The sequence below is a fragment of the Nicotiana tabacum genome, chromosome 5, assembly GCF_000715075.1.
Source record: "Nicotiana tabacum cultivar K326 chromosome 5, ASM71507v2, whole genome shotgun sequence".
Lineage (NCBI taxonomy): Eukaryota > Viridiplantae > Streptophyta > Magnoliopsida > Solanales > Solanaceae > Nicotiana > Nicotiana tabacum.
In genome coordinates this window covers 96,575,137-96,588,368 of record NC_134084.1, presented here as the reverse complement: position 1 = coordinate 96,588,368, position 13,232 = coordinate 96,575,137, and the positions used below count along the sequence as shown (strand labels likewise).

At 36.3% G+C, this 13,232-nt stretch overlaps 1 long non-coding RNA gene across 1 annotated transcript; it reads right to left on the bottom strand.

Moving 5' to 3' along the window:
• Nucleotides 1-1,390: 1,390 nt before the first annotated feature.
• Nucleotides 1,391-11,824, bottom strand: LOC142181196 (uncharacterized). Its single transcript, XR_012709654.1, has 2 exons — nucleotides 11,433-11,824; nucleotides 1,391-3,975 (listed from the first exon to the last, which is right to left on the bottom strand). It is a non-coding gene; the product is annotated as an uncharacterized LOC142181196 (long non-coding RNA).
• Nucleotides 11,825-13,232: the final 1,408 nt, after the last annotated feature.

The following is a 13,232-nucleotide window of genomic DNA, read 5'->3' as shown; positions in this document are numbered from 1 at the left end:
CCAACATTAATTTAAAAAAAAGGTTAGAGGTGGGCCTTTATAGTACTGAACAAAGCTGAAAATTCACAGCTCAATCACAAAAACAGAGTAGCGATCATTAGACTGAAAGTTAAAGCTAATTTGTTGTGTTTTTCAGTTGGGTTTTGAGGTTGTTTAGGAAGGCCGTTTGGTTGCGTTTTTTCTAGTTTTTGGACTGCTTTCATGGCTGTATTTTAGCTACTTCTTTCGTTGTTTTTTTTGCAGTTGTTTCGCAATGGTTTAAAGTGTTTGTTGGAGATGATTTTGCTGCTGATTTCTATGCAAGAGAGCTGCTGTCACATGGATTTTTGGACTGGTTTTGGGCTGAGATTTTACTGGTTAAAGGTGCTGCATTTTTGCTCCTGTTTTGACATCCTTTTGGCTAACTTTCATGGGTATTTGAAAGTAGTACTCATGGGTGATGGTAGCTGATTTTTGGATGACGAAGGAGGCTCAATTCAAAGATCAACTTGTGTTTCAATGGGAACTTCATCAAATACTAGAATCACAGAATATAAAAAGCAGGGCAAATCTGCCGAAGTTTAAACGAGGATTCAACCAATTCTCAACTAAACAAATAATTAAACTTAACATGATTAGATAACCTACACATCATTCATAGATGAAAGCAAGGATTGAATTAATTCAAGTAGGCATCGTGTTTCAATCCATGCTACCATTTCGACTGAATTGAAGCGAAATGTACATCCATTACATGTGAGAATAATAGAGGTCAAGAATCGAGCAGATCTTCAAAGCTAAACATAAACTCAACAGTTTTATTCATTTAGTGAAAGCATAAGACAGAGAAATTTCATATTTAACTTGATCAAACAGAGAACAAGCTAGAATAAGTCGAATAATGGCAGAAACAACTCAAACGGAACTCAACAATTCCAGAAAACAGCAAAATCAGTGGAATCTAACAACAATTTGAACCTGAATTCTTCTTTAATTTCCAAAATCCATTTTCATCTCTAGTTCTTGTTTTGAACATGTGCTTTAATGATGGTGAATTCTCGGTTGTGTTGTGCGTGAGGGGGAATGAGAACCGTAAGTATGAATGGTGTGAATTGAGTGGGGGGGGGGGGGTGATGAGAGAAAAAGATGGAATGGAAGCTTGATTTTTTTAGAAAGAGGTTTCTTTCTCCTCTTTGTTCAGAGATGGAGAATGTAGCGCCATTGGGTCCTCTTTTGAATAAGGTCGTATTGTTCTGCCCGATCTCTTAGGTCTAGGCCTTGCTTTTTAATAAAAAAAAAATAGAATTTGGGCTAGGAGGGTATTGGGTTGGGCAAGAAAGAGGGAAATTGGGCCCTTATTTAGGAATTGGCTTAATTCTAAAAGAAACAAGACCAAAATAAATTCTTCCTATTTTTCTTTTTTTTTTCTCTTTTTCTTTGATTTTAAATTCTAATTAAATTAATTAAAATCCTAAATCAATCTATTTTTGTAGAAATTAAAATTCTTTATTTATTTTTTAACCTCAAAACGACTAATTAACTCTAAACTAAAGAAAAATGCTAATTTTAAAGGCTAAAATCTAAATATGTAAAAATGATCATTTTTTGTGATTTTGTTTGCTTAATAAAATTAATTCCTATATGAAAATTGAACCTAAGATGGCATGAAATTAAAACGTGATAATTTTTATGATTTTAAAATATTAAAAATGCATGAAATGCAACTAAATAAAGAGAAACTCGTAAAAATCAATTAAAATTATTTTTGGTCTATTTTTAGGAGTTATTTTCATGTAGGGCAAAAATTAGGTGCTCACATATGCCCATCTTTGCTCGGAAATATGAAGAATTTTCGAGCAAAGATAAAGTGAGCAATTATGAGCAATTTTTGCCCATTTGAAACTCCATTTAGAAGCATTTTGAAAAAGTTTGACCGAACCTTGCTTCGGAGGTTGCCTACATATCCTTGGCTATAAAGGAATCAGGTCGGTGTAGTTCTGCAAGTTTTGGTAGCTGAGAATACCGAGAAGCTGTGATTTCACTGCTATTGCTGTTGTTTCTGCTTGTTGAGCTCCTTATTACACCAAAATGAAAAACAAAAGCTAAACTAGCTAAGTCTATCAACTACGAATTACAAGATTCCTATCTATGAGTCTTCTAAAGCTTGATCTTGAGTTTGGGTTAGTTCTTCATGTAGACTCTGATCTGAATTTTGATGCTTGTTAGCTGCAGTTGCTAGTTCTCTCCTTTTTCAACTTCTCGGATCAAGGTGGGACGTGCAAAGCTTGTGACTTCAATCACGTCTTGAGCAGTCCACATCTTTTCTCCGCTTTGCACTTTGAGTTCACTTCTTTTCTTTTTCTTCTTTTTTTTCTTTTTCTGGATTGAGACTAATTGTTTAGGTTGTCTCGAACCTGGTGCCTCATGGTAAAAACCTGTTCAGGTACCAAAGCACACAAATGAACGAAATTTTCTGCCCCAGTTATCACCAGGAAAATTTCGTGAGTTATTGTAACAAAAATCTAAACTATTTCTTTATTGAAAGCAATTAAAGGTCGGGGTTGGTATACCCTAAGAAAACAGAGACTAGGGAGTAAAAACCCTATATCTAAAATGAAAGCAGCTAGGGAATGGAGACCTTATGTTGGAAAAGCGACTAGGGAGTGGAGACCTTTATGCCTAAAATAAAATCAACTAGGGAGTGGAGACCCTATGTTGGAAAAGCAGACTAGGGAGTGGAGACCCTATATCTAAAATAAAATCAACTATGGAATGGAGACCCTATATTGGCAAAATTATCAGGTTATACTGGCATCAACTAGAGAGTGAGACTACTAACTTGTGTACCTATGCTAAAATGAACCAAGAAGGATTTTTTTTTCTTTTTTTTTTTTAGAAAAATCAACAATTTTTTTCTTTTGAGAAAATCATTCTTTTAAACAAATTGTCCCAACGCCTCTTTTTTTTTAATGAGACATCCTTTTTCTTTTCAAATTATCCTAGGAGAAAATTCGTCAGACTAGGTTTTCTATCCTAGGAGAAAGATTCATCAGACTAAGACTTTGATCCTAGGAGAAAGTTCATCAGACTAGGTCCTTTTTTTTATATCTTAGGAGAAAGATGCATCAGACTAAGATTTCAATCCTAGGAGAAAGTTCATCAGACTAAGATTTCGATCCTAGGAGAAAATTCATCAGACTAGGTCCCCTTTTTTTGTTATCTTAGGAGAAAGATACATCAGACAAAGATTTTGATCCTAGGAGAAAGTTCATCAGACTAGGTCTTTTTTTCTTCTTATGGTATCTTAGGAGAAATATTCATCAGACTAAGATTTTGATCCTAGGAGAAAGTTCATCAGACTAGGTCTTTTTTTCTTCTTATGGTGTCTTAGGAGAAATATTCATCAGACTAAGATTTCTATCCTAGGAGAAAATGCATCAGACTAGGTTTTCTATCTTAGGAGAAAGATTCATCAGACTAAGATTTTGATCCTAGGAGAAAGTTCATCAGACTAGGTCTTCTATCTTAGGATAAAAATTCATCGGACTAAGATTTTGATCCTAGGAGAAAGTTCATCAGACTAGGTCTTCTATCTTAGGAGAAAAATTCATCGGACTAAGATTTTTATCCTAGGAGAAAGTTCATCAGACTAGGTTTCCTATCTTAGGAGAAAAATTCATCAGACTAAGATTTCGATCCTAGGAGAAAATTTATCAGACTAGGTCCTCTTTTTGTTATCTTAGGAGAAAGATTCATCAGACTAAGATTTATATTGGGAGGAAAATCCATCAGACTAGGACTTTTTTATCCTAGGAGGAGAAATGTGAAGACCAATGGCAAGATTTTATGCACAATAGCAAGACAAATAAAGGCAAAGATTTGAGAAACTTCCCTTTGTAGACTCTTCTCTTCTTTTCTTTTTTTTTTTGTTTTTTTCTTCTTTTTTTTGTTTTCTTTTTTTTTCTTTTGAATCCCTTTCCTTGCACTGCTTTGTTCCTGTTTCATACAAAGAAAAATTTGTTAGTTTTGAAAATGGTGGTTGGTTTGTGGCCTTGAATCCTTGGGCAGCTTTGATTTTTGCTCAATCAGCTTGAGTAGGTTTCAAGAGACTTTTACTCTACATCAACCCTAATTATTTCAGACCCAATACCATTGTATTTATGGCTCAATCAGCCTTATCCCAACTGGAGATCTTTGCTTAGGGGACCTTTTCTGATATCTTGAATGCCTTCCTGTTTTTTGAGCAATTTGTCTGTCAGAGAGAATCACAAGTTATCTTTCTTGCGCCAAGTAGGCTGACAAGAGTCTTTTTAAGGGGAGTGTTTGCATGAATCCTCAAGGCATGTTGAAAGTAACAACTGAGTGCGCTGGCCAAATTTACTTTGTACAACTAAAAAGCTGGTAACAGATTTTGAAATCTTTTCTTGCTTGTTTTGACAAGGACCGACTCAGAGTGAAGGAAACAATGATGCAAAGAAACAAGTATTAACAAGAAATGCCCCTGTCGGAAGGTTAGAAGGAAGAGTTCTTTTTTTATTTATTTTTTTTAAAATTTTGCGCTAACTAGCCTTAATGATCATGACATGCATTTTGGACTTAACGGCCTGATCTATCAAACTAATCCAATCTTTCCTTTTATCATTCTTATGACCTTTAAAGTCGGGCTTGTTCGTGCCAATCCTTTGCATCAAGTTCACGTCTCACTTTCGACTAGTGGTGCCCCGAGGGATTTTTACCAACAAGTCTATCTCATTTATTCAATTCTGCTTACCGTCGTCTTACAGTACCCGTGAGGGTTTTCACTAATAAGACTCTCTCATTTTTATTTTCCTTTTTCTTTTGCTTTTTCTTTTCCCTTCTTTTTTTTGTGAGCAACTTGACAGTGTTCTATGTCGTGTGACAACCGTTTCTCATTGCATGCTTCTCTTGGCATTCTTGAAGGCATATCGGGAGGTCTTTGTTTGGAAGGTTTTCTGATATGATTGGAAAGAAAGGACGTCATGAAGGCTCAAAATAGACTCAAAGTAAAGGGGGTTTTAGACTTACAACTCTTGGAATCGACTCTTTCAAAAGTGAAATAAAATCTTTGCCCCAGTTTCAGTTGTTGGGAATTTTCGATTTTTTTTTTTGAATTCTTATTTGGTTGGACCGAACCGTGAGGCTGCCTACGTATCCTTTTCTAAAGGAATCAGGTCTAACGTAATTCAAACATTTGACCTAACTATTTTTCAACTTTCTTTCCTCTGTCATTTTCCTTTTCTTTTTCTTCTTCTTTTTTTTTCTTTTTTTTTTGTTTGCCCCAGCTTCTATCTTCTGAGGGCATGGAATTTCAACAGTTCTTTTCTTCTTCATTTTTTTTCATTTGAACTTTCTAAGAATTGCCCCAGTTTGTACTCTTGGGACATGGACTTTTTTTCTTTTTCCTTTTTTTTCCTTTTTTTTTGTTTTTTGACTCTTGACTCTAAACTTAATTCCAAAAGAGGATGGTCAAAGAAAATAACACAAGCTTAAAGGGGTGACAAAGGGTATAAAGTGTTTTGGGTAGCAGAAAAAGGGTCTCCCAACCTCGAGAATGCCAATTATAGTATCCTGTCGCGATCACATCATTGATGAAAATGCTTGTCTTCTTGGTGTTTCGTGGTCACAAGACACTTTCCATCTCTTAATGTCAAACTTTCCAACAAACTTAAATTGATTAAACATCCCCAAGCCCGATCTTCATAATGATTTGAAGGTGAATTTTACTCGACCTTAATTTCAAAGTAATTCAACTCTTTATTCATCCTCAAAAGTGCTTTTTTCAGTTATCCAATTGCAGATTAAATCAGTTTCTAAGATCTGGCCAAAATTTCTGCATGCATGTCATGTTATTAGAACTAGCGCGAAAAGAACTAAGAAAAGAATGACACAAAAGGATAAACTGTATTTTATTGAGTAAAGGATGAAAGGTTTGACAACAAGACAAACAACCTAAAATACGAGTTACAACCCTAAAATAACCCGGATACTGAAAATAGCAACAAAACAGACAGGCAAGACTCACACAAACAGAATGGAGGGATAGAAGGGTTTGACTCAATAAAATAAATAAAATATGGATGAAAACCCTGAAATAACCCAGATAGTAGAAAAAACATCAAAACAAGCTACCATGATTCCTTCCTAGTAAGGAGAGAATGACTTTTCAATTTCTTAGCTTGACATTTAGCCACAAATTTGCTCATCAAAATCACCATGGCCTTCTCCAATTTCAGTCGGCAAGCTCCCAAGAGGATTTTCATACTCCATGTCACCAGGCATCATCCCCACAAGGTGTACATCATCATGTGAAGGTAAAGGATTCTGCACGATATTCTGGGTGTCACTATCTTGGATCACAATCAGTTTTTCCTGGATCATCCTTTCTATTTCTCTTTTCAACTCCCGACAACTTCCAATGTTGTGCCCCTGGGAATTAGAATAGTATTCACACCTTTTAGAAGGGTCAAAATTTCTTGCACGTGGGTCTACATGATTTGGAGAAATGGGTGCAATCATGTCATGATGCTTTAACTTCTCAAATAAGCTTGCATAGGACTCTCCTATTGGTGTAAAATTATCTTTCAACCTTTGTTCCCCTTTATACCCCTGTCTTGGATGTGGGTAATAGGGCACTTGAAAATTTTGTGGAGGTTGGAGGAGATTTTGCGGTGCTCGTGCTCGCCTTCTAGGGTGTTTTGGTGGCTAGCCAACATACTGAGGTGGAGCAATAAAGTATTGTGTGTTCTAAGGTGGATAGTAATGCTCAGGGGAGTCATGGGAAACCTGATGAGGCTGCGCATACCTTCGAGGTGTTCTCCTGGGATCTATTCTCGAACCTGTTGTCGTCATGATTTCTTCATCCTTCTCATTCATGTCACTAAAATTATCAGATTCAACCTGGATAGCCTGAGTTGCGGCTTTAAGAACTACTTGACTTACAATTTTGCATGTCTTAAGACCATTCTCTACCATTTCTCCCATTTTGATTGCTTCCGAGAAGGATTTACCAACTGCGGCCATCATGTTTTGAAAGTAATCTGGCTCTTGCGCCTGAAGGAAAATAGTGATTAGCTCATGTTCGTCCATGGGTGGCTTAACTCTAGCTGCTTGCTCTCTCCATTTAATTGGTATATTCCCTGAAAATTTCACTTGGTTTCTTCTTCAGGTTTGAAAGGGAATTGCGGTTTGGGGCAATGTCAATGTTGTATTGGAATTGTTTGACAAAGGCCTGTGCCATGTCATCCCAGACGTACCAGTGAGATGTGTCTTGATCCATATACCATTCGTATGCTACTCCTGTAAGGCTTTCCCCAAAATAAGCTATTAACAATTCTTTATTTCTTCCCGCACCTCTTAGTTGATTGCAATACCTTTTCAGGTGGGCTATGGGGTCTCCATGTCCATCATACTTTTCAAATTTGGGAGTCTTGAAACCAGGCGACAAGTGGACATCGGGGAACATACATAGATCCTTGAAGGCAATACTCTTCTGACCTGCCAACTCTTGCATGTTTTTCAACCGTCGTTCCAAGCTTTTCACTCTTTGGGTCATTTCTTCCTGTGCCATCTTTCAGGCAGGATTCTCAATGTTTGCAGGAAGATCAAACAAGTACGAGTGGTACTCAGGAGAGTGGTACTGCTATTGCTGGGTAGCAAATTATGACTCATGACCAGGTTGTCCTTGGCCATTGGCCCATGCTTGACACATTTTGATCATTTGCTGTTTTAGTATTCTATTTTCCTCAAACACAGTAGACTCTTGTCGAACCCTCTGACTCTGAGTCTCTTGAGCACTTGCAACAGCTTCGATGTCAGTTATCATTTTTCCTTGGATCTTGTGCTGTCTGCTTACCACAAACCGACCAACTCAAACTTTCTTTACAATTCAAAATAAAAGACACGTTAAAATGGACTCAGTCAGTCCTTATTATTAGCAACATTTTTCACTTTTTTTCATTTTTTCCCTTTTTTTTTTCTTTTTTTCCATTTTTTCTCATTTTTCTTTTCAATGGTTGATCGAACCTGATGTGGGTTGCCTACGTATCATGTGGAAACATGAATCAGATCCTACGTAGTTCGGGAAGATCTGGAATAAAGTAAATAAATTGACTCTCTTTTTGAATTTTGAAATTTATTTAGAAAGAAAAAATATATTTTTGAATTTTGACTCTTTTTTTTGGAATTTTTGAAAGAAAAAATTTTAAAGAAGAAAGGAAATATTTTTGGATTTTTGGACTTTTATTTTCAATTTATGAAAGAACTACTTCTAAAGAAAAAGAAAATATTTTTGATTCTTGAATTTCTTTCAATGAAAAATGAATGAAAATATTTTTAGATTTTTTATTTTGGTTTTTTTTTTGACTTTTTTGCAAATTTTTTTAAAGAAAGACTTCTAAAGAAGAAAGAAAATATTTTTTGGATTTTGATTTGATTTTTTGATTTTTTGGGAAAAAGACTTCTTAAAAAACGTAGAAAATATTTTTTGGATTTTGATTTGTTTTTCTTTTCGAATGAAAGACTTCTAAAATGAAAGAAAATATTTTTGGTTAAATTTTTTTTATTTGGACTTTCTAAAGTAAGACTTCTAAATAAGGAATTAAAGGAATTGTTTTTTGAATTTTTGAAAATTGGGGTAGGAATCGATGAGGTTTGCCTACGTATCTCACATCCGGTGAGAATTAGACCTGCGTAGTTCGCCAGTTTTGACGCAAAAGGAAAATATGACTTATTTTGAAATGACTTTTTCTCTTCTTTTTTCAAAATTTTGGCAGAGTTTCGAGGCATTTTCAAATACCGGGGTTTTCAGAACCGGGTGAATTCTCTATCCTACCTCACCCTTGATTTTTTCTATTGTTTTTCTTTCCTTAGCCGATCAACATACAAAAAGAAGCAAATAAATGTACAAATAGCACGTAAGATGCATCAAGATAGTCTTTTATTTTTTGGGTACACTTCTCCTAGACGGACCCAACCCCTGTGTTGAGTCCCCTAAGTCAAATGCACGTGATGCAACAAACATTCCTATTAGGGATCCGGCATGAGGCTATGTTATTCTAGGTTTAAAAATCTGAGTTTATTTGTTCTAAATCTGGCTTACCCGAGCGGGCAGCTCGAGCCAAGGGGGGAGAGGCCAGCGTACCGGGAATACAGAAGCTTCACCCGCTTTGCAACTTGTCCGAACTTCGTTCTAAAATTAGGATATGACTCTAACAGAAAAGAAGTCACACGAAGTGCAGACTTCCTAGATGATATAGAAGACTCAGAGAGAAGAAGGGTTTCGTAACAGTTTTATATACAGTTCAAACAATATCAAAGCGGTAAAAAACAGCATTTAGCATATTAGGCTCAAAAATGTAGAAAATTAGATAATAAACAAAAGCCAACTATAACAGTTATTCTAAGCTTGAATTCTGAACCTTGAACCAGAAGTTCTGGGTTCTTTTCCCCAGCAGAGTCGCCAAAGCTATCACACCTCCTTTTTACCACCCGAAAGAGGATATAAGGGAGTTTTTCCAATTAAAAGTGACATAAATCGAAATGAGTTTATTTAAATTAAATTCAGAGTCTCCACTTGGGATGATTTATGGTGTCCCAAGTCACCGGTTAAAAATCCCGAATCGAGGAAGTTTGACTCTTATTTATGGTCTGCGAACACAGAATACAGAAATTCGGGTAAGGAATTCTGTTAACCTGGGAGAAGGTGTTAGGCATTCCCGGGTTCCGTAGTTCGAGCACGGTCACTTAAACTGTTAATATTGCCCTATTATTTGATTAATTACACGTTTTAAACCTATTGTGCATTTTAACTTTTTAACTGCTTTTAATATTTTTTTAGGAAAATTCAAGGTTATTTAAAGCATATCGTAATCCACGCTACATGAAATGCACCCACTAATCATGACACGTTCTATTTAACCTTGTTGGAAATTAGAATCGGGACATATGAAATGTACACCCGGATTTTACTAATTACAAATCACAACTACGTCAGGGGAACCAAACCCGTAGCCATGATGATTTATTTTATCACGCCTAAAGCAACTAGCACATTTGAATTATTCTTCCTAAACTTTGAGATTATTGGAAGGCCATGGATTATGGAATTTAAACTTAAAACAAAAATAGATTTAACCTTACGACGAAAAATATTTATACTATTCTATCCATTTACATAATTTAGGTCCAACTAGTCATTTACTAACCTTGGCCCAACAACCTGCCCACAGTACTACAGCTAAGCAAGGAAACGGGAAACTAGCATAAACTTGAAAGAAACATTAAACATCAGTGGAGATATATGAATTCTTTTGTAAGTAAAGAAAATGACTAAGTGAATTTTTAAGAGCAAACTACTGTCCCAACTCTAAAATTAATACTTCAACATGTTAATCCAAGATATCAAATGAGGATCACAGAGACAACTAAGATTCTAGCTATTGCCTTTGCAATTTAGTAGAAACCTTCAAACAAAGCTTCCATTTAACATGCCAAATCGATATAGTAGTAATATAAATACAAAGCTAAAACTCAAAGATTAAACAACATCCATAATGTGCGCAATATTTATTCAAACTCAAAAGAATAACAACCAACATTAATTAAAATAAAAGTTAGAGGTGGGCCTTTATAGTACTGAACAAAGCTGAAAATTCACAACTCAATCACGCAAAACAGAGCAGCGATCATCAGATTGAAAGTCAAAGCTAATTTGCTGCTTTTCAGTTGGGTTTTGAGGTTGTTTAGGAAGGCCGTTTGGTTGCATTTTTGCTGGTTTTTGGATTGCTTTCATGGTTGTTTTTCAGTTGCTTCTTTCGTTGTTTTTTTTTTTGCAGTTGTTTCGCAATGGTTTAAAGTGTTTGTTGGAGATGGTTTTGCTGCTGATTTCTGTGCAAGAGAGCTGCTGTCACATGGATTTTGGGACTGGTTTTGGGTTGAGATTTTGCTGGTTAAAGGTGCTGCATTTTTGCTCCTGTTTTGGCACCCTTTTGGCTAACTTTCATGGGTATTTGAAAGTAGTTCTCATGGGTGATAGTAGCTGATTTTTGGATGACGAAGGAGGCTCAATTCAAAGATCAACTTGTGTTTCAATGGGAACTTCATCAAATACTAGAATCACAGAATATAAAAAGCTGGGCAGATTTACCGAATTTTAAACGAGGATTCAACCAATTCTCAACTAAACAAATAATGAAACTTAATATGATTAGATAACCTACACATCATTCATGGATGAAAGCAAGGATTGAATTAATTCAAGTAGGCATCGTATTTCAATCCATGCTACCATTTCGACTGAATTGAAGCAAAATGCACATCCATTACATGTGAGAATAATAGAGGTCAGGAATCGAGCAGATCTTCAAAACTAAACAGAAACCTAATAGTTTTATTCATTTAGTGAAAGCATAAGACAGAAAAATTTCAGAACTAACCTGATCAAACAGAGAACAAGCTAGAATAAGCCGAATAATGGCAGAAACAACTCGAACGGAACTCAGCAATTCCAGAAAATAGCAAAATCAGTGGAATCTAACAAAAATTTGAACCTGAATTCTTCTTTAATTTCCAAAATCCATTTTCATCTCTAGTCCTTATTTTGAACATGTGCTTTAATGATGGTGAATTCTCGGTTGTGTTATGCGTGAGGGGAATGAGAACCGTAAGTATGAATGGTATGAATTGAGTGTGTGGGTGTGGGTGATGAGAGAAAAAGAAGGCATGGAAGCTTGATTTTTTTGGAAAGAGGTTTCTTGCTCCTCTCTGTTCTGAGATGGAAAATGTAGCGTCGTTGGGTCCTCTTTTGAAGAAGGTCGTATTGTTCTGCCCGGTCTCTTAGGTCTAGGTCTTGCTTTTTAATTAAAAAAAAGAATTTGGGCTAGGAGGGTATTAGGTATGGTATTGGGCTGGGCAAGAAAGAGGGAAATTGAGCCCTTTTTTAGGAATTGGCCTAATTTTAAAAGTAACAAAACCAAAATAAATTCTTCCTATTTTTTTTTCTTTTTTTTCTTTTATTTTAAATTCTAATTAAATTAATTAAAATCCTAAATCAATCTATTTTTGTAGAGATTAAAATTCTTTATTTTTTTTAACATTAAAACGACGAATTAACTCAAAACTAAAGAAAAATGCTAATTTTAAAGGCTAAAATATAAATATGTAAAAATGACCATTTTTGTGATTTTTTTTTGCTTAATAAAATTAATTCCTACATGCAAATTGAACCTAAGATAGCATGAAATTAAAACGTGATAATTTTTATGATTTTAAAATATTAAAAATGCATGAAATGCAACTAAATAAAGAGAAACTCCTAAAAATCAATTAAAATTATTTTTGGTCTATTTTTAGGAGTTATTTTCATGTAGGGAAAAAATTAGGTACTCACAATTGTCTCGAACCAGGTCTGCTGGACTGACCTCTGAAAGCACCCCGCGCAGGAGGCGCGCTAGATACTGGAGGTGCTTAATAAGGCTCCTGAGGCCTAGGAGGAGTTGGAATACCACTGACTGCTGGAAGAGCTGAATGAACGGGGCGACTCATATAACCCCTACCATGACAACCTACAGCTGGGGCACGGGCACCGGAATAATGGCCCGACTCTCGAGACCTCTTGGCCTCCCTCCCCTCTCTCTCCCTAGCATGCATACCCTCAATCCTCCTAGCAATGCTCACCACCTGCTGATAAGAAATATCCATCTCCAACTCACAAGCCATGCTAGACTTGATGCTCGGAATAAACCCCTCAATAAACCCGCGAACAGTAGGAACCAAGGCTGGGGCATGTCTAGCCAAGCTGGTGTAACGGACAACATACTCCAATAAAGTCATAGTACCCTGGCGCAAATGCTCAAAATCTGCGAGCCATGCGTCCCTGCGGCTCTGAGCAACAAACTCCCTCAGGAACATCTGAAAACCGAGTCCAAGTCAGTGAAGTTGCCTCATCCTAACTGTCTAACTCATAGGTGCGCCACCACTCATAGGCAGCTCCTCGAAGCTGGAAGGCAGTGAAACAAACCCTACTCGATCCTGATATACCCATAGTGTGGAGTATATGGTGACACTCCTCAAGAAATCCCAAGGCATCATCTGATGCTAACCCACTGAATACAAGAGGATCATACTTCTTGAACCTCTCAAGCCTCCGCTGCTCATCCTCTGAAGTTGCTGCCCTATCCTCGGGCTGAGCTAGGACTGCAAGTGATACAAGAATAATCTCTAGGATCTGATCAACA